Below are 25,434 nucleotides of genomic sequence, written 5' to 3' on the forward strand. Positions count from 1 at the left end.
AGATTTTTATACATTTTTCAGGATGTATTAAAAGTATGTGATATTGAGATATCTTTTTTCATTTTTTTGTGTGTGTGTGAAAACTCTTTATCCCAGTAACCCATTTGTTCCATTGTCTTGTCAAATTATCTCTGAAGAAAATTTTTGAGAATGCTCTTATTGAAAATATGTAAGCTATGATCAATGAAAGTTTTTCTTCCTCTTCTAAGCCATACAGCCAGATAGCATTTTATAAGACTGTTTTACACTTAGATGTAGCCAGTTGGGTGGGTTCTAGCCAATAGAATGAGTAGAAGTGATGTATAGCATTTCTGAGCCTGGTGTATAAAAACTTCCCAATAGATTCTCTGTGCTCTTTTCCTTCATGTGAATTGATGCAGGGGAGTGTGGCAACCTCAGGAACTTGGTGTTAAAGCTGATAGAATCACAACTGGGATGAGCACGGGACCCTGAATCAGTGCCTGGAGGTGACCCCCAGTAAATCAGTAACACTCATTTTGGCCGTACATGAGTGAGATATATTTTTTTTAACCATTATAAGCTTTGGTTTTGTTTTTATAGCAGTGAGCATTACTTTAACCAATAATCTGTGTACTTAGAATGTATTTTCTTTCACAGTTTATTAGTTATGAATATTAGAAGTGCTGTTGTCAGCATTTAATGGTGTCATTGCATATGGGTGAAGCAGTTTCCTATTGAATAAATGTTTAGCTTTGTGACCATATTGTCGTTTCCCTTATTTTTACTGTTTTCTTTCTTCCCTGAGTTTACTAATACATGAACAGGCTAGTCCAATTTCATTTGTCTTTCACTGAGGCCACAGATCCCCTCCATCCCCACCCTGCCTCTGGAATTCTGCCTAAAATGAAACAGCAACAGAAGAGAGGTCAAGAACTTGGAAGGATTCATATGGGAGAAACCAGGTACAGCTTGATTTAATATCAATATTTCATATGTTCAGAGCATGGAGTCTCAGCTACAAGATAACAGCCCATCATTTTTATGCCTTTCCATCTGTGAAAAGCTGTTCCTCAAAGCACAGCGTATGAACAACATAGCAGCTTTTCATTTTAGGCATCATATTTAGTGGGGGAAAGAGATCTTTTGATGCATGACTAGACTTGCAAGATAATTGAAATCTATGGAGTTTTAGGGCCAGACTCATAAAGAATACAGATTTCCTCCTGAAATATATTGCTGGGGAAAGGTACAGAGCACAAATCCTTAACATAGTGAAAATTTCACCTCCTGCCTATATAAAACAAAGGTAACACCATCTACTATCCACCAGTGAAGAAACAAGTACTTTATACACACTTAAGAGATAGTAGAGTAGGAGGAGCTACAAGGATAGAGTAAAATTTTAAAGAGAGTTTGGCAAGGGGAGGGCTGAATAGGCAACACATAAAGTATTTTTAGGACAGTGAAAATATTCTGTCTGATACTACAGTGATGGAGATCAAACCAGTCAATCCTATAGGAAATCAACACTGAATATTCATTAGAAGGACTAATGCTTAAACTGAAGCTCCAATACTTTGGCTGCCTGATGTGAAGAACCAACTCTTTGGAAAAGACGCTGATGCTGGGAAAGATTAAGGGCAGGAGGAGAATGGGACAACAGAGGATAAGATGATTGGATGGCATCATCAACTCAAAGGACAGGAGTTTGCGCAAACTCTGGGAAATAGTGAAGGACAGGGAAGCCTGGCATGCTGCAGTCCATGGGGTAGCAAAGAGTTGGACATGACTGAGCGACTGAACAACAACAACAACAGTGATGGATACATGTCGTTATACATTTGTCCAAACTGATATAATGCATGACATCAAGAGTGAACCCTAATGTAAACTATGGACTTTGGGTGATTATGATGTGTCAGTGTAGATGGGGGAGGTTGTACACATGTAGGAGAAGGCAATGGCACCCCACTCCAGTACTCTTGCCTGGAAAATCCCATGGGCGGAAGAGCCTGGTAGGCTGCAGTCCGTGGGGTCGCGAAGAGTCGAACATGACTGAGCGACTTCACTTTCACTTTTCACTTTCATACATTGGAGAAGGAAATGGCAACCCACTCCAGTGTTCTTGCCTGGAGAATCCCAGGGATGGGGGAGCCTGGTGGGCTGCCGTCTATGGGGTTGCACAGAGTCGGACATGACTGAAGCGACTTAGCAGCAGCAGCAGCAGCAGTGCACATGTAGGGGTAAGGGGGTAGATGGGAAATCTCTGTACCTTCCTCTTAATTTTCCTGTAAATGTAAAATTTCTCTCTAAAAAGTCCTTAAATTTTTATAGGAAGTCAAATATATAATGCATTTAAATTTATAGAGTGAAGTTTTGTTTAAAAAGGTATCAATAATAATAATAGTAATAATAATATAGATTAAACCCCATTTAAAGCATTTTATAGCAAAGCATCATCTTCATGGATCACAGCCTTGTCATGGCAAAGAGGCTTGGGTAATTCAATGAAACTATAAGCTATGCCATTCAGAGCTTTCCAAAATGGACAGGTCATAGTGAAGAGTTCTGACAAAATGTGGTCCACTGGAAGAGGATTCTTGTATTCTTCCCAGGAGAACCCCATGAACAGTATGAAAAGGCAAAAATATGACACCAGAATATAAGCCCCTGAGGTGGGAAGGTATTTAATATGCAACTGGGGAAATGCAGCAATTACTAATAGTTCCGAGAAAGAATGAAGAGGCTGAGCCAAAGTGGAAACAATGCTCAGTTGTGGATATGTCTGATGGTGAAAGTAAAGTCTGATGCTGTAAAGAACAATATTGCATAGGAACCTGGAATGTTAGGCCCATGAATTAAGGTAAATTAGATGTGGTCAAGCAGAGGAGATGACAAGAATGAACATGGACATCTTAGGAATCAGTGAACTAAATGGATGGGAATGGATGAATTTAATTCAGAGATTGATTATATCTATGTGGGCAGGAATCCCTTAGAAAAACTGGAGTAGCCCTCATAGCCAACCAAAGAGTCCAAAATGCAGAACTTGGGTACAACTTCAAAAACCACAGAATGATCTCAGTTCATTTCCAAGGCAAACCTTTCAACATCACAGTAATCCAAGTCTGTGCCCCAATCACCGATGCCAAAGAAACTGAAGTTGATTGGTTCTATGAAGACCTACAAGACCTTCTAGAACTAACAGCAAAAAAATATGTCCTTTTCATCATGGGGGATTGGAATACAAAAGTAGGAAGTCAAGAGATTCCTGGAATAACAAGCAAATTTGCCCTCGGAGTACAAAATGAAGCAGGGCAAAGGTTAACAGAGTTTTGTCAGGAGAACACACTGGTCATAGCAAACAGCATTTTCCAGCAACCCAGGGGACAGCTCTACATATGGACATCACCAGATGGTCAATACTGAAATCAGACTGATTATGTTCTTCACAGCCAAAGATGAAGAAGCACTATACAGTCAGCAAAAAACAAGACTGGGAGCTGACTGTGGCTCGGATCATGAGCTCCTTATTACAAAATTCGGACTTAAATTGAAGAAAGTAGGGAAAACCACTAGGCCATTCAGATATGACATAAATCAAATTCCTGATGATTGTACAGTGGAGGTAATGAATAGACTCAAGGGATTAGATCTGGTAGACAGAGTGACTGAAGAAATATGGATGGAAGTTTGTAACATCAGTTCAGTTCAGTCGCTCAATCATGTCTGACTCTTTACAACCCCATGAATGCCAGGCACACCAGGCCTCCCTGTCCATCACCAACTCCTGGAGTTTACCCAAACTCATGTCCATTGAGTCTGTCATGGCAAATAGAAGGGGAAAAAAGTAGAAGGTAAATGAGAGATTTTCTTTTCTTGGGTTCCAAAATCACTGGGGACAATGACTGCAGTCATGAAATTAAAAGAGGCTTGCTCCTTGGAAGGAAAGCTATGACAAACCTTGACAGCATATTGAAAAGCAAAGACATCACTTTGTTGACAAAGGGCCATAGTCAAAGCTATAGTTTTTCCAGTAGTCATGTATGGATGTGAGATTGAACCATAATGAAGGCTGAGCACCAAAGAATTGATGCTTTTGAACTGTGGTGCTGGAGAAGAGTCTTGCGACTCCCTTGAGCTGTAAGGAGATCAAACCAATCTATCCTAAAGGAAATTAACCCTGAATATTCATTAGAAGGACTGATGCTGAAGCTGCAGCTCCAATAATTTGGCCACTGATGTGAAGAGCTGACTCATTGGAAAAGACCCTGATGCTAGGAAAGATTGAAGGCAAATGGAGAAGGGACAGCAGAAGATGAGATGGTTAGATAACATCGCTGACTCAATGGACATGAATTTGAGCAACCCCCAGAAGATAGCTGAGGATATAGGAACTTGGTTGCTGTAGTCCAGGGGTCACAGAGTCAGACATGACTTAGCAACTGAACAAAGCAACAAGGAAAGCAGGAAATAGAAGTGGATCCATACTTTTTTATCTTTAGCAGAACTCCTGGAAAAATGAAAGCAATAGAAAAATAAAGAATGTCTCTCCCTTCCTGTCTTCCTATCACTCCTGTGGCATTATGGAAACTGCCAATGGAAACCCCTTGGACCGAGTTCTCAGGTACCATCCCAAGGTCAAGAACTTGTTAGGCAGGTACTTCACTTTCCATTAAAGCACCCAACAGTACCCAGAGCTTTTAAAACACCAGGGAACACTGTGGCAACAAAAAGACCAATTAGTCTAATGATGGTTCTTATTGCTCAAAGCTCAGAGATGGAGATCATGGCCCTCACTAGTGTACTGTTGCAATATTTTTCTATGGAAGACCTCTCTTTGTGAAATCAATGTGAATAATCCATCTATTTCATAATTCACACAGGAGCAGATTTTCAGAATAGTAGCATTTTTGTTGAGTAACACCTAAATCATAACATAAAAATTCCAACAAGAATATGTGTTTAGGAGAATCATCTATCTTTCATCTCATCTCTTCTGTCACATCTCTTTCTGTATGAACTGTAAGCTACTTCAGTATATTATTCAGATGAGTCATAGAATATCCTTTCTTAAATTCTTATGTGTAAGGAGATAGATTTCTGAAATATTTTTAAGTCATCATTCAACTTTAATCAAAAACTTATTATGTTCTAGGCTTAGGTATGGTAAAGCCTCAAGGAATACATAAACAACAACAACAACAACAAAAAACTAAACAAATACATAAACCAAAGCAGCTAGCAATTATTAGATGTCATTAAATGGTGTGAAGTATTTCATTTAATCCTCACAAACACCCTACAAAGCAAATACTAATAGGATCTTTGTTTTCTACATGAGCAAACTGAGGTTCAAAGTGGTTGAGTCACCCACCCAAGCTGGTGAACGGCAGAGCCCATGTTGGTTCTTATCTAGAGTGTGCACTCTTAACCTCCACATGATGTTTTCTATTGTCTCTATTCTAGGATACTATCATAAACTCTATTTGAGGGGACAGACATGCTAGCATGTAATTTGGGTTTTTTGTTTTCTTGTTTTGTTATTAACATTTTTATTCAATTTATTTAAACTGAAAAATTAACTGGATCACCTATTTCTTCCACACCCTACCCTTTGCCTCTTGCAGCCACCAATCTGTTCTCCATATCTATGAGCTTTTTATTTTGTTTTTAGATTCCACATATAAGAGGGATCATATGATCATATGGTAATTGTCTTTTTCTGTCTACTTTTTTCATTTAGCATGACATCCTCAAGTTTTATCCACCTTGTTGTGGATAGTAAGATTTCATTCTTTTTATGGTTGAATAATATTCCACTGTAACTAAACTAAAATTTCTTTTTTGTGCTTTTTATTGAAGTATAGTTTGTATACAATATTATGTAAGTTACAAGTGTACAGTATAATGATTCACAATGTTTAAATATTATATTCCATTTATACTTAGTATAAAATATTGGCCATATTCCCTGTGTTGTACTATATAACTTTGTAGCTTATTTTACACATGATAGTTTGTACCTCTTAATTCCCTACCCCTATATTATTACCTGTTACCCACCCCACCATGGGACTATAATTTGTTTGAGTTTGTTCTGTATATTTGTGTCTGTTTCTTGTCATATTCAGTAATTTGCTTTATTTTTTAGTTTCCACATATAAGTGGTATACAGTATTTGTCTTTCTCTGTATAAATTACTTCACTCAGCATTATGCCCTCCCTCAATGTTGTTGCAAATGGCCAAATTTAGTTAGTTTTTTTTTTTTTTATGTGTGAGTAGTATCCTTCATGTGTGTATACATGCCTGTGTTTTCTTCTAGGACCTTTATGGTTCCAGGTCTTATGTTTAAGTTTTAATCCATTTTGATTTAATTTTTATGTAGAGTATAAGACAGTGATCAAGTTTCATTCTTTCGCAGGTGGCTATCCAATTTTCCCACTACTGTTTATTGAAGAGATTATCCTTTCTCACTGCATATTCTTGCATCTTCCTCAATTTCTTTCATTGATGTCTTACAGTTTTCAACATGCAGGTGTTTTACCTCCTCAGTTATTTATTCCTAGATATTTTGTTCTGTTTTATGCAATTTTAAACAAGATTATTTTTAAATTTCCCTTTCTGGTAGTTCATTATTTGTATATAGAAGCACAAAATATTTTTGCGTATTGATTCTGTATCTTGCAAATCTACTGAATTCATTTCTTAGTTATAACATATTTTTGGTAGAGTCTTTAGGATTTTCTGTATATAATTTCATATCATCTGCAAACAGTAACAGTTTTACTTCTTCCTTTCCAATTTGGATGTTTTTTATTTCTTTTTCTTGCCTATTGCTCTTGCTAAGATTTCCAATAAAATCTCGAATAAAAGTGGTAAGAGTGAACATCTTTGTCTTGTTCCTGATCTTACAGGAAAAGCTTTCAGCTTTTCACCTTGAGTATGATATAAGCTATGTATTTATCATATACAGCCTTTATTATGTTGAAGTACATTCCCTCTATACCTGTTTTGTTGAGATTTCTTCATAAGTGGCTGTTGAATTTGATCAAGTGCCTTTTCTGCATCTTTTTACATGATCATATGATTTTTACCTTTCATTTTGTTAATGTGGTATATCGCATTGACTGATTTGTGGATGTTGAATCATCCCTGCATCTCTGGAATAAATCCCACTTAATTGTGGTACATGATTCATTTAATGTATTGTTGAATCCAGTTTGCTAATACTTTATTGAGGATTTTTGCATCTGTGTTCAAATTATTCTATGTTAATCTAGATTTTTCAAATCAAGCAAGTAATTTGAATGTATTAAGAATGTACAGTGTGAGTGTTCTCTGGCGGTCCAGAGGTTAAGACTCCATGCTTTCACTGCAGGGTGCATGGGTTAGATCCCTAGTTGGGAACTCATCCTACATGTGGCCCAGTACAGCCAAAAAACCAAAACCAACCAAACAACAACAACAACAACAAAGAATGTACAATGTGATTCTAGAGCACAGCAGAGGGAAAGAATAACTTGTGCTGCAGAAGTGGGGAAAAAAGGATGTGATTATCCTGGGGTTACTGGATGAAGAATGAGGGACAGGCACTTCAAGCAAAGAGGAATTGTTTTCAGACCACAAAAAGCATGGTATGATGCACTAGTGATGGGATTCCAGTGTGGAGGTTATGATGAAAAGTAGACAGAGGCCAGATGGTTAAGTAGTCTAAATGTGCAAGATGTTGAAAAGGTCCTTATGTAGAGATATTAAGAGGATTTTTTCCCCCCAAACAAAGCTGTTTGTAATGTGGAGAATGGACAGAAACAATGATGGATGGGCAGAATGATGACCTTTGTACTGTCATTTATTTATTATTTTGTTTCTGAGTATATTGTTTCAGAAGAAAGAATGAGATTTATGTCTTATGGAAAAATTTATATTAATTAAATGGTAATGGCAACTTCCATGTATTAAGGGCCTGCTCTGAGCTGGTTGCTGTTTGAAACTTTGCATGTTATTTTACTTAATCCTTAAAAATACTTTTGCAGTTATGCTGGATTTATGTCTGCTGATATATGTCTAAAAGCATCCTCATTTTATTGATGAGGATTTGGAGGCTCTGAGAGTTTAAAATGCTTGTCCTAGATAATTCAATTCTAAATAGCCAAAGAATGAATTCTAATTATGTTTTGAACAAGGAAAGTATAGAGTTAGGTGATACTTGCAACCTTTCAAATGGCTTTATTGAGATGTATAAGTTTAGCATGTCTGGTTTTTAGAAACTCTAAATAATTTTTCAGTCACACCTAATATTTGGTCAGTGTTGATCAGGATGGATTTTTAGTCTTCTCATTTTTAAACATAAATTTTCAGTTAGAGTATATTCGTATTACACTGAACTCTAAGGGAAAATACCAATGACAAACACAGAACAGCTCTCTTAGATTCACAGCAACCTACATAGCAAATCGAAAGAAACTGTGTAGTCCTATCACACAAACATATTTTTGATATTGATTTCTGGAACCATGCACTGTGTGCTTGCCATTCTCTGCAGTGGGAGTTCAGGCAGCCTCCAGCCAAACTAAAATAGATTTTGCAGAATCAAATTGATTTTTTTTTTTTTTGGTATTTGCCCTCAGTGTAGCACCATTTCTCATATACTTGAGGCTGACCTAAGTTTGGGAGATTTGCCAATCAATTGTTCGACTTCTTTCTTTATTTTATAACCCATAGGATACTACTGACCAACACAGGAAAACATCTGTAATAAAGAAAGCCAAAAGCTACTAAGAACTTAATATTAGATGGTCATCTTTTCCTTTTTATAGGCACTCCAGAGTTGATAGTTGGTTCAATCAAACCAGTTATCTTTAATTGATTACACTCTTCTAGAGGTTGATGCCTCGCTTTGTCCAAATCTTTACAAGGCAAATAGGATAATTTGCCTACAATTCCAGCATTCAGAGTAGAGCTGGGGAAGGGGGCGTTAACAGATCCAGCACCACGCTTTTTCACTCCTTAACAGAGGGTTGAAGTTCAGCCAGAGGTCTTGTATAATAGGAGTTTTTAGAGGATATTTAGTGAGGTCCCTATTGGAACATTATCTATATCACAAACAACCGTACATCATTTGGTAATCATGGGCAAGTTTCAACTCAGGAATAACTTCGTGTTGATTAGCTTTATGTAAAGTGGAGTGGCCCCAATTTTGAGGATGCCAACATACTTCTATCCTATCAAATCCCTCACATCAGGCAATATTATCTGGTGGAGGAGTGGAAGTAGAGGAGAGGGAGAGAAGTTCTGGAGCCATCCCTGGACACCAAGAAGTTTTGGCCCAGCCTTCCTGGCTAGGATATAATATGAGAGAGTGGGCTTCATGGTCTCCAAAGTCTCTGAAAGCTTATGACATTCTGCTCCTAAGCTCTGTCATTTGCTCTCTTTGTGTGAATGCAGGGGTTCAGCTGTCCAACATGAATGGCCAGTGAGAGTTCCCAGCAGGGCCATCTGCTGCTGTTGTCATGAAGACAAACAAGGCTGCATGCTCCACACTTCCTATATCCAAATGCAGTTGTACCACTCCTGGCAGCCGATGGAAGCTAAGAAGTCAGCTCACCTGCTTTGCAAAAGTGGCCTGGCACCCAGGCTGGGCTACAGCTCTTCATTTTAATTATTTTAGTTTTCATAGAAAATCTGTACAGGCCTGCTAATTCAGTGGCTTTCAAACATTTGGAGACACAACCCACAGAAAAAAAGCAAAAATACAGAAATGTATTTGATACATACCTAAAAACTAACATATAACTTGTACAAAATTTTCATGAAATGACACTTAGCCTTATTCTATGTGATGCCCTCAAAAAATATTTTCATTTTTGATATCATAACCCATGATAGATTGTGGCCTACAGTTTGATAAGCATTGTTCACATTATTTTAACTGGATTAGGCATTTGTTTTTATTTCATTTTCTCTTCTCAAAGAGAATGTATATCCTGTAAGGGCAAGGACATTGCACAAGAGTGTCCTTGTATTAAATAAGGCAAATTATGGCAGCTAGTAACTAGAGGCATTTCTTTTTCATCATTATTACTGTGGTACCACAAAAGGGTAGCCTTCATCATTTTAAGGTCACTTACATGTCATTCATATCCTGGAATCATACCTGAAATTTACAGAGTTAAAAGACTTATAGCCAGAAGTCAGGTTTTACTTCTAGGAAACAGGTAGTAATGAAGCTTCTCACCATTTCTGATATTTTCTCTCATTCCTACTCAGTCATGTTTGTCGAACTTAAGGTTATAGAAATTTCCCAAGGGCTAGGCATTTATTAGCATATAAATCTATTTTGACCCAGAGGGATGGTACGGGGAGGGAGGTGGGAGGGGACTTCAGGATGGGGAACACGAGTACACCCGTGGCGGATTCATGTCTATGTATGGCAAAACCAATACAATATTGTAAAGTAATTAGCCTCCAATTAAAATAAATAAATTTATATTAAAAAAACAAAACTTAATTTCTATATATAGTTTGTTGACTGAATTGTATCATATCTTTTTCATGCTTTATACACTATATATTTTTAAGGAAACTTGAAACAGTCACTTATTTTTAATGATGATTATCATTGTTGGTGTGTACTTTTATGATACAGTTATATAAATTCAGTAAGTTTTAAGCACCTCCCAATATTTTTTCATAAATCTTAACTATGAATTTCTCAAGTGTTTTATAGGCAGGTAGCACAGGGCTCCACATGTACAAATTCCTTGCATAATGTCAGACTAGGCATAGGAGAAAAATATCCAGGATTTCAGATTTATAATAAATTCTGTAAGCAAATAAGCCTATTTTATATTAAGGTGCTTGATAAGGATTTGAATTAAATATATTATAATTTAAGCTTTTCAGTGTTGTGAGAATGTGAGTGGCCATAACATGGTACTAACAAGAGAAAATACACAGCAGTCCTCCATAGACTGTTCCACAGCAACAGACTTTATTTGTTTTCTTAATTCACCCATCATTCATTCATTCTTTCATTAGGTTGTCCATAAACATATGTCAAGTGTTAGCCTTGTTGGTTGGCACTTGGCAAAAAAAAAAAAAAAAAAATTGGTCAAAGGCATCTAAAGATATGCAAGACATGGTCTTGATCCTTAAGGAACTTGTAAGTCTACAAAGTCATGAATCACTGTGATAACAATTGCCAGTTGGTGGTACAGCCATTTCTGTGCTTTGTGTGTCAGGAATCAAATAACCAGCTTAATAAAGTCAAATGGTTGTGGAAAAGACTAGGAAGATTCTGAAACCTCTTTGAAAAAATAAGGAACCTTTGAAGGGAAAATTGCAACAAGCTTCCAAACAGAACAATTAGTCTATACAAATTTAATTTCTCTAGTATAAATGGTGATACCCAAGATGTATACCCAACATCCATAGGTAGAATGTGGGATGCATAGAATAAGAATGGAGAGCTAGGGTGAATATTATACTAGAAGCCTTCAAATGAGAATGGAAATCCTTTGTCTTGAAGTAGTTGTTAAATATCCATGAATTTTTAAATGTTTGAATTAAAGTCAGGTAGTAAATGCAGATGATAGTCTTGCCACAATTAATCTTAACTGTAAGTCTGCATGAGAGGAGTAGATGTTAAATCTATATTGATAGATGGCTTTGACCAATGAGAATGCATAGATATTGAAAGAAATTTGGAGAGAAGGACATTGGGAAACACAAGAGAAAACTGGATTCCAGTTCAACTCACAGGTTCTAATGACATCAACTGTGGAGAATGAAATGCTGAGAAACAAGCATTTCTAGAGAAGTGTACTCAGGTTCAACCGTTAAAACAAACTTCATTCTACCAATTGCTCATAAGGCATAGAAAACAAGAAAACAGATAAAGGCCTTCTGAAATTTCTTGTAAAGTTGCCATCTGGTTTCTCTGACAATCTCAACATGACGATGAAAAGAGAGAAAGAGAAAAGAGTCACACAGATACTACTAGAATGATGCTGACCCAAGTGGAGGACTGGTTCGCTGACCCAAGTGGAGGACTGGTTCACTGACCCAAGTCAGTGAACTTGGATCCTACAGTGAACTTGACCCACTGACCCTCAAATAGCTGACCCAAGGTAGTGTGTTAACTCAAGTCTCCCATGGAGAAATGGAGCTTGACTATCTGACACATTTATAATATGCAATTCTGTCTTTTTTTTTTTGCTGAGAGAAACTCATGAAATCCAATGCAAAGCTCAGAAATAGTGACTTACTTTAGCTTAAAGCTTAATATCAATACCATGGAGAGTTATTAAAGAACAACCATCTTCCAAAGATAACAAGTGGATAACTCAAAAACTAAATTCAAATACCTAAACAATATAAAAAGTCAAATTTTGTAGTAATAAATAAACAGGAAGTTATTCTTCAGCTTAATAGGATAAGGATGGTGATGATAAGAAGGAGGAGGAGGGATGGCCAATTTGAATGGAGTCAGGGACATGGTTAGTCAAACTTGCTGATTGTTGATGATCTGTATCTAAATGAAAATGTTTATTCCCTTTATTTTAGCAATTCTGCTTCTAAGAATTTATTTAGTACAAGAATATAACCATAGATGTGCTCAAACATTGATGTACATCTATCCATGATGTAGCATGGCTTCTAATGGAAATAATACAAAAATGGGACAGAACAAATATCACTTATCTAGGGCCTGATTTGGCCTAGTCTGGTACTTTTACATGCTGAATACAAGCCACTCCCTCCACATTAGTCTCAAGGTGCTCCCCATCTTATGTCCCCATCATCCCTTACCTGAACTATTGCAATAGACCCTAGCTAGTCTTGAGATCTCCACACATCCTCCTCTGATACATTCTTCAATAGCAGCAACATTGATTTTAAACTATAAATAAAATCATGTCATTCCACTGAGGAAAATCATCCGAGGACTTTCCATTGTGCTTGAAATCTAAACTTGTACATCGACTTCAAAGTCCCTGCCTGAAATGGCCCCAAATACTCTTGCTTGTGTTGTATGCATCCTTTGTTGTTTGGTTTTTGTTTTATACTGAAGTATAATTTACACAGAGTGAATGACACAGATACAAGTGTATAATGTGATGAGTTTGACAAATGTATTTACCCATGTAACATACACCCGTATCATGATATAAAACATTTCCATTACCCCAGAAAAATACTCTTTTCAGTTAATCCCTGTCCTACTCCCTAATTTAGGGACTATCATTTTGATTTCTATCATCAAAAATGAGTTTTGCTTGTTCTAGGATTTCACGTAAATGGAAGCATATGGTCTCACCTCTTTTTATCTGGATTCTTTTACACCATGCAGTGATTTTTGAGATCTATGTTGTTGCCTGTGTCAGGATTCCTCTTTATTGCTCAGTGGTAGTTCATTGTATACCCCAGGTTTTAACCTCCAGCCTACCTTTAACCACATTTTATGATATTCTTCTCTGTACTCACTAAACTCCAGCCATATTGATATTTGGTTCCTTGGACATGCTTTTGTTTATCTTCAGGATTTTTGCAACTGGTGTTCCCTCTGCATAGAATGCTCTTCCCTCATTCTTTGCATGACTGGTTTCTTATCATTTTAGGTCCCAGCTAAAATAACACCCTCCCCCGCCCCTGAAAAACCTTCTCTGCATAGGATATATGAAGCACTTCCATGTACATTCTTTGTTGCTCTTTTCTTTCTGGGCTTCCCTTGTGGCTCAGCTGTTAAAGAATCCACCTGCAATACTGGAGACCTGCATTCGATCCCTGGATTGGAAAGATCCCCGGGAGAAGGGAAAGGCTGCACACTCCAGTATTCTGGCGTGGAGAATTTCATGGACTGTATAGTCCATGGAGTAGCAAAGAGTCGAACATGACTGAGCAACCTTCACTTTCACTTTCTTTCTGTTATAATACTGATCACAATTTGCCATTCTTTTATTTATTTTCCTGTTAACCTATGACTTCTTTCCAGGATATAAATTCCCTGAAGGTGTATAAAGTGCCTCTTATTGATTGATTTACCCCCAAAACCTAGTGGAGTATCTGGAATATAAAAGATGTTCAATAAATTTGGTTAAGACTTACTTGATTCAAATAAGTAATTAAATTTGAATTGTTATTTCAATAGCCATTAAAATATCCTTGTGGAAAAATATATAATGCCATAAATATTTATATAAGAAGATAGTTCAATGGGTAGGTTACATAGCAGTATACATGATATAAGCTCATTTTTGTGAAAAGTAAAAATTACATATCTCTGAGTGCATTTAATATATTGAGTGGCATAATCTTCATCTTCTTGCTCATACTTTTCATATTTTCTAGATTCTGTGCAATGAATGTTAATAATTATAATTGTTTTTTTGTTCAGTTGCTAAATCATGTCCAACTCTTTGAGTCAGCTCTTCTCATCAGGTGGCCAAAGTATTGGAGCTTCAGCTTTAGCATCAGTCCTTCCAATGAATATTCAGTAGTGATTTCCTTTAGGATTGACTGGTTTGATCTCTTTATAGTCTAAGAGACTCTCAAGAGTCTTCTCAAGCACCACAATTTGAAGACATCAATTCTTTGGTGCTCAGTCTTCTTTATGGTCCAACTCTCGCATCTATACATGACTACTGGAAAAACCATAGATTTGACTATATGGACCTTTGTCACCAAAGGGATGTCTTTACTTTTCAATATGCTGTCTAGGTTTGTCATAGCTTTCCTTCCAAGGAGCAAGTGTCTTTTAATTTCATGGCTACAGTTATCATCTGCAATGACTTTGGAGCCCAAGAAAATATACTTGAAACTAATAATTTATTTTTAATCAGTGCCTTCATCTGGAGTATAATGCCGTGCTGACATCCGTGTCTTCCCCTGGCTGGATTGCATCAGACAGGCCTGGGCTGAATCTAAATTAGAGGCAGTTCATTCTGGATATTTTGCAAAGTATCAGGTGAAGTGGCCTTTTAAGAAGCAGAGAAGTCAGGAAGTGGCTCCAAGGAAAAATCTCTTTTATCTAGGGGAAGTGTCACCAAGCTTTTGTGTAAAAAGGCAGCTAGTAAACATTTTAGGCTTTGTGGACATTTGGCCATTGATGCAACTACTCAGTTCTGCCTTAGTGTAAATGCAGCAAAATGTAATCAAATGGACCTGACTGTGTTCCAATAAAGCTTTATTTATAAAAACATGTGGTGAGCTGGATTTGACCCAAGGGTCTGGTTTGCTGACACTCTGATTAGTGTAACATCTCAATTTTTATTTCCTCATTTTTTCCTGACTATTTAGTGACGTCAGACCATCTGGCTTTACTATTTGCAGACAGTGTGCTCCTCTGAGCATGTTACTTAACCTCTTTAAGCTTGTAAAACAAGGATAATAGAAGCTTTTTGACAATTAGATAAAATAGTCCGTGTAAAGCCCCCCAGCCAAGACCCTGGCATAAGGGCTCATTCTAGTTATTCTCTGTTTGCCTCAATGTCTCTTCTCCACTCTGCTCTGCCTGGTACCTGCAAGATTGGCCCCTCCAGATGGCATCACTCAATCCTTCTTGCTGGCTGGCTGCCAGTTGAGTTCACCCAATAGGAACACTGGCCTGAGAGCACAGAGCAGAAAGAGAAAGCAGGCTTGGGGTATTGTTCCTCTCTCCTTACTTATTTCAGCACTGCCTCTCTGTCAGCAGCTGTGTATCTCCCGAGCCATGGACCCCTACAAGAGAGCTCCTACCCCATGGCTCTGGCTCTTTGTCAGTGAACTCAGGCAGCAATATTACTTCCCTTACACTTTCAGACTTCCTGCTCTTGCTAGTCTCTGGAAGCCTTCACATCCTTGGCTTATTCCCTGTGTGTGTGTGTGTTAGTCGATCAGTCGTGTCCAACTCTTTGTGACCCCTCAGTCCATAGGATTCTCAAGGCAAGAATACTGGAGTGGATTGCCATTTCCTTCTCCAGGGTATCTTCCCAACCCAGGGATTGAACCTGGATCTCCTGCACTGCAGGCAGATTCTTTACCGTCTGAGCCACCAGAGAAGCTAGATATATTCCTTCTAGGTCTGGCCTAAACTTTTTCTGATATAGATTGCAGTTGCTGCTGCTGCTGCTGCTGCTGCTGCTACTGCTGCTGCTGCTGCTGCTAGGTCGCTTCAGTCGTGTCTGACTCTGTGCGACCCCCTAGACTCCTCTGTCCCTGGGATTCTGCAGGCAAGAACACTGGAGTGGGTTGCCATTTCCTTCTCCAGATTGCAGTTACTTTCTGTCAATGGTTTTAGTTTGGAAAACTTTATTTGTCTTGAAATCCCAACATCTGGGAACCACTAGACTCTCCTGTTTGTTCCCCATATCTGCTACTGTGTTGCATGAAGGCCTGTGTGTGGAAGGAGCTGGTGTGGGTGGCCTTCTGAAGCCCCATCTGAACCACTGCATTTCCTGAAGGGTCAGCACAGTGAAGGACTGTAAAAGCAGGTGAGATTCCAGTATGACCACAGAGCTGCCCACAAAGTCATTGACCAAAAGAACAAAAGGGCCAAGAAGAGGCCTTGTGGCTCTCATGATACCACAGTGGGACGTTATTTGCTTGGTGCTACCACCAAATTGCAAAGAACACCACCCTCACCATAAGAAAGTAAACCTTCTGGAAGCAGCACATCTGAGAAAATATGGCCGCAATCCAGGAAGCTGTCTCCAGAAACCACACCCAGCTGAGAGCCCTTGCCCCAGCTGGAAAGTCTGGTTATTGTTTGGATCGACTTCTAAGGTCCCCATGGGACTCCTCTGCTCTCTCTCTCTCTCTCTCTCTCTCTCTCTTTCTCTGATAGTAGCAATAGAACACAGGGTCTGGGAAGCAGGGTCTCTCCTGCTGCTATACCCCTCACCTAACATGGGGGCAGTGCATTCTTGACAGGCATGATGGTGTGAGTAGGAAAGGTTGAGTTGTCTCAGTCGGTCTGTGCATGCTCCAGAAGTTTACCCTAAGAGAGTAAAGGTATTCTAGGTGAAGCTTTTCCTAGAGTCAGGGCTCGAGGGGAATTTGGAAGCTACCTACTCCATCCTGCCAGTGCCAGAAGTACACTAAACTACAAATCAATGAACTGAAAACCAGGCAGAATATTGGTTCTCTAGTTACACAGAAACATGAATCATCAAACCAGTGTGTAGTATATGTACGTGTGTGTGTAAGATGTCAGAAAATCTTTCTATTCATTCATCATCACCCAAAGGTCAAATATACAGAAGCAAGTGCCCATACGGGATACATGTGAAGACAGTTCTTTGGTTTCTGATTCTGTGCTCATTTCTGGGGATCTACCTCTCTTTATTCAAATCTAGCCATGCCGCTTTTCTAGCCATGCCAATGATGCACTTCTCAAGGCTGTTCTTTAGTGTTAACTTCTACTTCACAGCAATAATGTATTACTCAAAGTGGTTTTTTAATGTGTCTTTATTAATGCTCTCATTCATACACATGCATGTATGCTTAGTCACTCAGTTATGTCTGACTCGAACCCTATAATAGACTGTAGCCCACAGGCTCCTCTGTCTGTAGGAAACTCCAGGAAAGAATACTGGAGTGGGTTGCCATTTCTTCCTCCAGGGATCTTCCCAACCCAGGGATCGAACATTCATTTGCTGTGTCTCCTGCATTTGCAGCCAGGTTCTTTACCACTAATCAACCTGGGAAGTGACGTTATTGTTAATAGTAACTACCATTGACCAAGCTTCTGCTATATGTTGCTGTTACTGCTAAGTCGCTTCAGTCGTGTCCGACTCTGTGCGACCCCATAGACGGCAGCCCACCAGGCTGCCCCGTCCCTGGGATTCTCCAGGCAAGAACACTGGAGTGGGTTGCCATTTCCTTCTCCAATGCATGTAAATGAAAAGTGAAAGTGAAGTCACTCAGTTGTGTCCGACTCTTAGCGATCCCATGGACTGCAGCCCACCAGGGTCCTCCATCCATGGGATTTTCCAGGCAAGAGTACTGGAGTGGGGTGCCATTGCCTTCTCCGATATATACCAGCCACTATTCCAGGGAATTTACATGTATTATCATATTTATTTATTATAGCAACTCTATGATGCAAGAATTATATTTTCATTTTAATAGATGAAGAAGTGAAAAATTGAGAATTTGCAGCTACCCAAAAGTCATAAAGCCTTTGACTGTGTGGATCACAATAAACTGTGGAAAATTCTGAAAGAGATGGGAATACCAGAACACCTGATCTGCCTCTTGAGAAATTTGTATGCAGGTCAGGAAGCAACAGTTAGAACTGGACATGGAACAACAGACTGGTTCCAAATGGGAAAAGGAGTTCGTCAAGGCTGTATATTGTCACCCTGTTTATTTAACTTATATGCAGAGTACATCATGAGAAATGCTGGGCTGGAAGAAACACAAGCTGGAATCAAGATTGCCGGGAGAAATATCAATAACCTCAGATATGCAGATGACACCACCCTTATGGAAGAAAGTGAAGAGGAACTCAAAAGCCTCTTGATGAAAGTGAAAGTGGAGAGTGAAAAAGTTGGCTTAAAGCTCAACATTCAGAAAACGAAGATCATGGCATCTGGTCCCACCACTTCAGGGGAAATAGATGGGGAAATAGTAGAAACAGTGTCAGACTTTATTTTTCTGGGCTCCAAAATCACTGCAGATGGTGACTGCAGCCATGAAATTAAAAGACGCTTACTCCTTGGAAGGAAAGTTATGACCAACCTAGATGGCATATTCAAAAGCAGAGACGTTACTTTGCCAACAAAGGTTCGTCTAGTCAAGGCTATGGTTTTTCCAGTGGTCATGTATGGATGTGAGAGTTGGACTGTGAAGAAGGCTGAGCACCGAAGAATTGATGCTTTTGAGCTGTGGTGTTGGAGAAGACTCTTGAGAGTCCCTTGGACTGCAAGGAGATCCAACCAGTCCATTCTGAAGGAGATCAGCCCTGGGATTTCTTTGGAAGGAATGATACTAAAGCTGAAACTCCAGTACTTTGGCCACCTCATGTGAAGAGTTGACTCTGATGCTGGGAGGGATTGGGGGCAGGAGGAGAAGGGGACGACAGAGGATGAGATGGCTGGATGGCATCACTGACTTGATGGACGTGAGTCTGAGTGAACTCCGGGAGTTGGTGATAGACAGGGAGGCCTGGCGTGCTGCGATTCATGGGGTTGCAAAGAGTCGGACACAACTGAGCGACTGATCTGATCTGATCTGAAAAGTCATAAAAAAAGCAAGAGAGTTCCAGAAAAATGTCTATTTCTGCTTTATTTACTATGCCAAAGTCTTTGACTGTATGAATCACAATAAACTGTGGAAAATTCTGAAAGAGATAGGAATACCAGACCACCTGACTTGCCTCTTGAGAAACCTGTATGCAGGTCAGGAAGCAACAGTTGGAACTGGACATGGAACAACAGACTAGTTCCAAATAGGACAAGCAGTACGTCAAGGCTATATATTGTCACCCTGCTTATTTAACTTATATGCAGAGTAAATCATGAAAAATGCTGGACTGGATGAAGCTCAAACTGGAATCAAGATTGCCAGGAGAAATATCAATAACCTCAGATGTGCGGATGACACCACACTTATGGCAGAAAGTGAAGAACTAAAGAGCCTCTTGATGAAAGTGAAAGAGGAGAGTGAAAAAGTTGGCTTAAAGCTCAACATTAAGAAAACTAAGATCATGGCATTTGGTCTCATCACTTCATGGCAAATAGATGGGGAAACAGTGGAAACAGTGACTGACTTTATTTTGGGAGGCTCCAAAATCACTGCAGATGGTGACTGCAGCCATAAAATTAAAAGACGCTTACTCCTTGGAAGGAAAGTTATGATGAACCTAGACAGCATGTTAAAAAGCAGAGACATTACTTTGCCAACAAAGGTCCATCTAGTCAAAGCTATGGTTTTTCTAGTAGTCATGTATGGATGTGAGAGTGGGACTATAAAGAAAGCTGAGTGCCAAAGAATTGATGCTTTTGAACTATGGTGCTGGAGAGGACTCTTGAGAGTCCCTTGGACTTTAAGGAGATCCAACCAGTCCATCCTAAAGGAGATCAGTCCTGGGTGTTCATTGGTAGGACTGATATTGAAGCTGAAACTCCAATACTTTGGCCACCTGATGCAAAGATCTGACTCATTTGAAAAGACCCTGATGCTGGGAAAGATTGAGGAGAGGAGGAGAAGGGGACAACAGAGGATGAGATGGTTGGCTGGCATTACTGACTCAATGGACATGAGTTTATATAAACTCCGTGAGTTGGTGATGGACAGGGAGGCCTGGCATGCTGTCGTCCATAGGGTCTCGAAGAGTCAGACATGACTGAGCAGCTCAACTGAACTGAACTGAAAGGTCAGAGCATTGGGATTTAAACTAAGCAGGTTTTTCTGGCTCCAAGATACACTGTCTTTCCAGTATACCAAGGCAGATATTCTCCAATATTTGTGTAATGATTGCACCTCTGCTTGCTACACAGAAGCTATGGAGGCATCTTATCACCTCCCTACCCTAGAAACATATTCAGCATGGGGACCTGGTCACAGGACCAAGCCTGGATGCTTGCAGCTCAGCAAATATTAATAAAAATTCCATAGCCAAGGCCTTTACATATCTAGTTCTGCCAGTTACTGATAAATAGCTGTTGGCAAAATTTATTCTTAAAGTTGCTTAAAGAAAAAAGTTTTGTAACCAACAAGAAAGCTATTTGGTAGAATTTCAGTTTGAGAACACCTGTGTCACATGAAAGCATCTTGATTTGTGTGCTTTAATTTTCTGTCAGTTCCCTGTTGGATGGTCTGCTCTTATGGTAGTAGAGTTGGGCTCCATATCTGTAAAACCAAGGAAAATTTGGATAAGTGGAGTGTTTCACTGAGTCGGGTTGATCTTGACCTTCTTCCAGACACAAAATGAATTTCCTGAAATGGTGCACATCTTTGATCATAAAGCAGATAATCTGAAAACGTGCTTAAGAATTGATGATGCTTATGTCATGCTTGAGGCTTCCCTGGTGGCCCAGATGGTAAAAAATCTTCTTGCAATGTAGGAGATCCATGTTTGATCCCTGGATTGGGAAGATCCCCTGGAGAAGGGAATGGCAACCCACTCCAGTATTCTTGCCTGGAGAATTCCATGGTCAGAGGCTATAGTCCACGGAGTCACAAAGAGCCATGCCATGCTTATGTCATGTCATGCTTAAATGGAAGTTATGCTATGCTTAAATGGAAGATTTTAATTTTAGAAGTACAACCTAAAAGTAGATTTTGTGATGCATCTTGAAATTTATTTCAACAGATATTTATTGAGCATATACTATATGTCAGAACTGTTCTAGGTGCTGGAGATAAAGTAGTGAACTAAGCTGATAAAAATCCGTGTGCTCATGGAGATTATGTCCTGCTGTAGGAAGACAGACAATAAACAAATAAGTAAAACATAAATCAGATGGTGTAAATACTATGGAGAAAAGAAAAAAGACATAGGGTGGTGAGGGGTGATGGGGTGGGAAGGATATTGGAATTTTTAACAGAGTGATCAGGGAAGACCTCACTGAGAGAGTGACATTTGAGCAAAGACATACAAAAGTGGGAGGAGTGGTCATGTGAATACTGGAAGGAATTGTATTCTAGACAGAGGGACAAACACTAAGGCCCAAAGAGGGTGCTGGGCATGTTGGAGAGTTGGCAGGGCAGCAAATATGGACAAAGAGAGCAATGAGAGAGTAATAGGTGAAAGAGTCAGTGGGTACACAGGGCCTTGTGAGCCATGGTGTAAACTTTGGCTTCCACTCCATACTGAACAAGCCACTGCTGAGTTTTAAATAAAGTACTTCCACATTAACAGGACTCTCTGCCTGCCGTGTTGAGAATAGACATTATTGGAAATAGCTTGTAATATTAGTTTATTTGTTTTCTATGCTGTGTAACATATTACCACAAAGTTAGCAACTTAAAATAACACATATTTATAATCTCATAGTGTCTGTGAGTCAGGAATGTGGACACAGCTTAGCTGAGTCCTCTGCAGGCAGGAGTCATGATACCAGCCAGCCTGAGTTCTCATCTGGAGACTCAGTTGGGGAAACATCCACTTTTAAGCTCACTCAGGCTGTTGACTGTTCATTTTTTGCAGCTGTATGATTCATGTAGTTGTCTTCCTCAAAACCAGCACAATAAGAAAAAAGAGGGAGAGAGGCAAAAGAGAGAGGGAAAGATTGAGAGAGAGAAAGTGAGAGATCCAGGCTCTGTTAGCAGTACAGAGTCTTATATAACTGAACAGAATCATGGAATAACGTCCTATTACTTCACCAAAATGCATTGGTTACACACAAGTTACAGGCCCCAGATCATTCAAGGGAGGAGATTGTACAACGGTGTGGGTACCAGGAGGTAGGGGAGCATGGAAGCTTCCTTCAACTCAGTCAGCTACAATTATGAAAAACTGATTTGGGGGCTCTAATCCAAGCAGGAAATAAAAGGCTTAGACTAGAATAATTAAAGAATCCATTGTATAATCTTTATTGGATCCTTTAGTGCTGACAGTGGCTTGGACTGAACATGATGAATTTGGAAATGATAAGCCAGAGAACTTCATTACCTTCTTTGAGCATCCTTTGGCCTCACTTAATCTTACCTGCCTTCCCTGGTTCTTCACCATCAGGTCTTAGTGCCCTGGCTTGAATGTAATACTCATCAAAGTTCTCCAGGCCATTCTGTATAAGCCAGAAGCTACACTGCCCAATCCCCTTTCCCTCCCAGAACCACTTCCAGCAGCCAAGGGTGGGGCCAAGTGTGGTGCCTTCCTGTGCAGCAGAGGTCAGGGCCCAGTGTAGGGCTCTAGGACTCCTGGCTGAGTCTGACAGTGGCCCTTCTCTTCTCATGACAACCTTCTCTGTGTGGCTTTGAGTCAGGGCTCACTTATCCTCAGGGTTTCCTCCTCCTGGTACCAACTCCCCTGTGCCTGGATGCCTGTTCAGAGTCATTGTCTTAATGCCCTCCTCCTATAACTGGCATCCTCCTTGACTTTTTCTAGCAAGTCCCTTTCTGATTCCTGTGTTATATTTCTAGGCTTTTCTAGGATCATACTACTGCCCACCTTAGGATCTGATGTCTTGCCTTAAATTCCATTTGGTGTTCCTGCCAGGACCTCAGAGGACTGACAGCTTCATGTTTCTTTTCCCCAAACTGAGATTGTGGCCTCTTGTTATGTCTCAGACCAGATCCTCCAACCCATCTAGGACTTCTTCACAAGTGTGTTAATGCTAAGAGTAAAACTGATTTATAGCTGACATTCAGCAAGATACACACAACCAAAGTTGCCCATTGAGTCACTGTACACTGAGATGTACAGTGTAGCTCAGAAGCTGTACATCTTTGGTCAAACCAAATGGTCAAACCAGACTCATCATTCATCTTTTTATGTGAGAAGAACCTTACAGGTGATGTCCAGGTGAAGCTGGACACTTCAGATTTTCTGGACCATGCCAACCTTCTTAGTTTCTTCCTCTGTACCTTTATGTGTTGGGAAGCTGAGTCCTTGGGTTTCAGGAAGGAGTGTGTGTGTGTGTGTGTGTGTGTGTTTTGTGTGCATGTGTATGGGGCTGGCAGTGTGTTTCATTTAAGACAAAGTAAGGTTTAAGAGTAGATTAATGTTTTATTGCTTTATACCCTATTAAATAATCAGGACTCCATATTTTCTGAGCTATTATACTTTCTTATGTTATCTTAAAATTAAAAATCTAGAGAACTTGATCTGTGCCCTATATATAATATCTTTAGGTTGCTGGATATCATACAGCTCTATGAACAATCCCCCAAATTTCTGTTTATCTGTTGTTGATTTTGTTTTAACCAAGAAGTAAATAAGCAAACTTAAAAAAATTCAGAAATGTATACGGGTATCACTTTGGTATATAAGTACTTTTTAGCAGGTTATTTAAGGGCTGCTATCAACTGGGTGGTCTTTTTATTGTATTTTCTTTTCCAAAGTTAATTGGCTATAAATTCACTTTTAAAAATCTTGCTGTGTATCTAGCCTTAGCATAGAAAAAGAAAACAAAACCCAATCTGCTCTCTGATTATTAAGATTCCTTAGTAGTCAAACTCGGAGAAGGCAATGGCACCCCACTCCAATACTCTTGCCTGGAAAATCCCGTGGAGGAAGGAGCCTGGTGGGCTGCAGTCCATGGGGTCGCTAAGAGTCGGACACGACTGAGCAACTTCACTTTCACTCTTCACTTTCATGCATTGGACAAGGAAATGGCGGCCAACTCCAGCGTTCCTGCCTGGAGAATCCCAGGGATGGGGGAGCCTGGTGGGCTGCCGTCTATGGGGTCTCACAGAGCCGGACACGACTGAAGCGACTTAGCAGTGGCAGCAGCAGCAGCGGCAGCAGCAGCAGCTTCATCGTAGCATATTTAAGTTGACCCACAGCCTTTACTATATATTTTCCATTCTTAATGGATTTTTCCTTTCCTATAGATTCTTCTTGTTGTGACCTTTTCTTTTCCACTTAGAGAAGACCCTTTAACTTTACTTTTAGGGTAGTTTTATTATTGATTATCTCTTCATTTTTGCTTTTCTTCACAGTTCTTTCTCTCTCAGTTCTAAATAATAACATTGCTGGGTAGCATATCCTAGGTTGCAGATATTGTCCTTTCAGCACTTAAATATATTATGCCACCCCTTTCTGGCCTGAAAAGTTCTTCAGAGAAATCAGCTGGTACCTTTATGGAGGTTCCCTTGCATATGACTCTTTGTTTTTCTCTTGTTGCCTTTAGAATCCTCTGTCTTTAAATTTTGCTATTTCAATTATGATATGTTTTAATGTGGGTGTGTTTGAGTTCATCTTGTTTGAAACCCTCTGTGCTTCCTGTACTGGATGTCTTTTTCATGTTTGGGAAGTTTTCAGCCACAATGTCATCAAGTATATTTTTTACACCTTTGTTTCTCTCTTCTTCTAGGGCCCCTATGATGTGAATGTTGGTACGCTTGATGTTGTCCTAGAGATTCCTTAAACTGTTCTCATTTTTTAAAATTTGTTTTTCTTTTTTTGTTATGTTTGGGTGATTTCCATTATTCTTTATTCTAAATCACCTAGTCTGTTGGTAACTCCTTTTAATGTGTTTTTTATTTCAGTTATTGTATTCCTCAGTTCTGGATGGTTCTTTTCTATATTTTCTAGTACCTTGTTAAAATTCTCTCTGTGTTCATCTATTCTTTTCTCTAATTCAGTTAGCCTTCTCATTACTAACGCTTTGAACTTTTAATCTGATAAATTATTTCTACTTCACTAGTTTTTTTAGGCATTTTCTCTCTTGTTCTTTCAATTGAAACAAATTCCTCTGTCTTCTCATTTTGCTTAACTTTCTTTGTCTCTGTGAAACTAGGTGAAACAGTTATGTATCCCCATCTTGAAGGGGTGTCCCTTTGTGGGAGCACCCCTATACAGTCTGTGGGTACCCTGTGGC

At 39.4% G+C, this 25,434-nt stretch overlaps 1 long non-coding RNA gene across 2 annotated transcripts in view; it reads left to right on the plus strand.

Annotated features, from left to right (window-relative positions):
• LOC123327692 overlaps positions 1-13,629 on the plus strand; it is a 65,103-nt gene extending 51,474 nt beyond the window's left edge. Inside the window, exon 4 of one of the 2 annotated variants that reach the window (XR_006542356.1) lies at positions 9,410-13,629. This is a non-coding gene — a long non-coding RNA (uncharacterized LOC123327692). Of the gene's footprint in view, positions 1-380; positions 1,496-9,409 lie in introns of those variants that run through there. The other variant, XR_006542357.1, reaches the window with a different exon arrangement.
• The last annotated feature ends 11,805 nt before the right edge of the window (positions 13,630-25,434 follow it).

Source organism: Bubalus bubalis, chromosome 10 (genome assembly GCF_019923935.1).
Source record: "Bubalus bubalis isolate 160015118507 breed Murrah chromosome 10, NDDB_SH_1, whole genome shotgun sequence".
NCBI classification, from domain to species: Eukaryota; Metazoa; Chordata; class Mammalia; order Artiodactyla; family Bovidae; genus Bubalus; species Bubalus bubalis.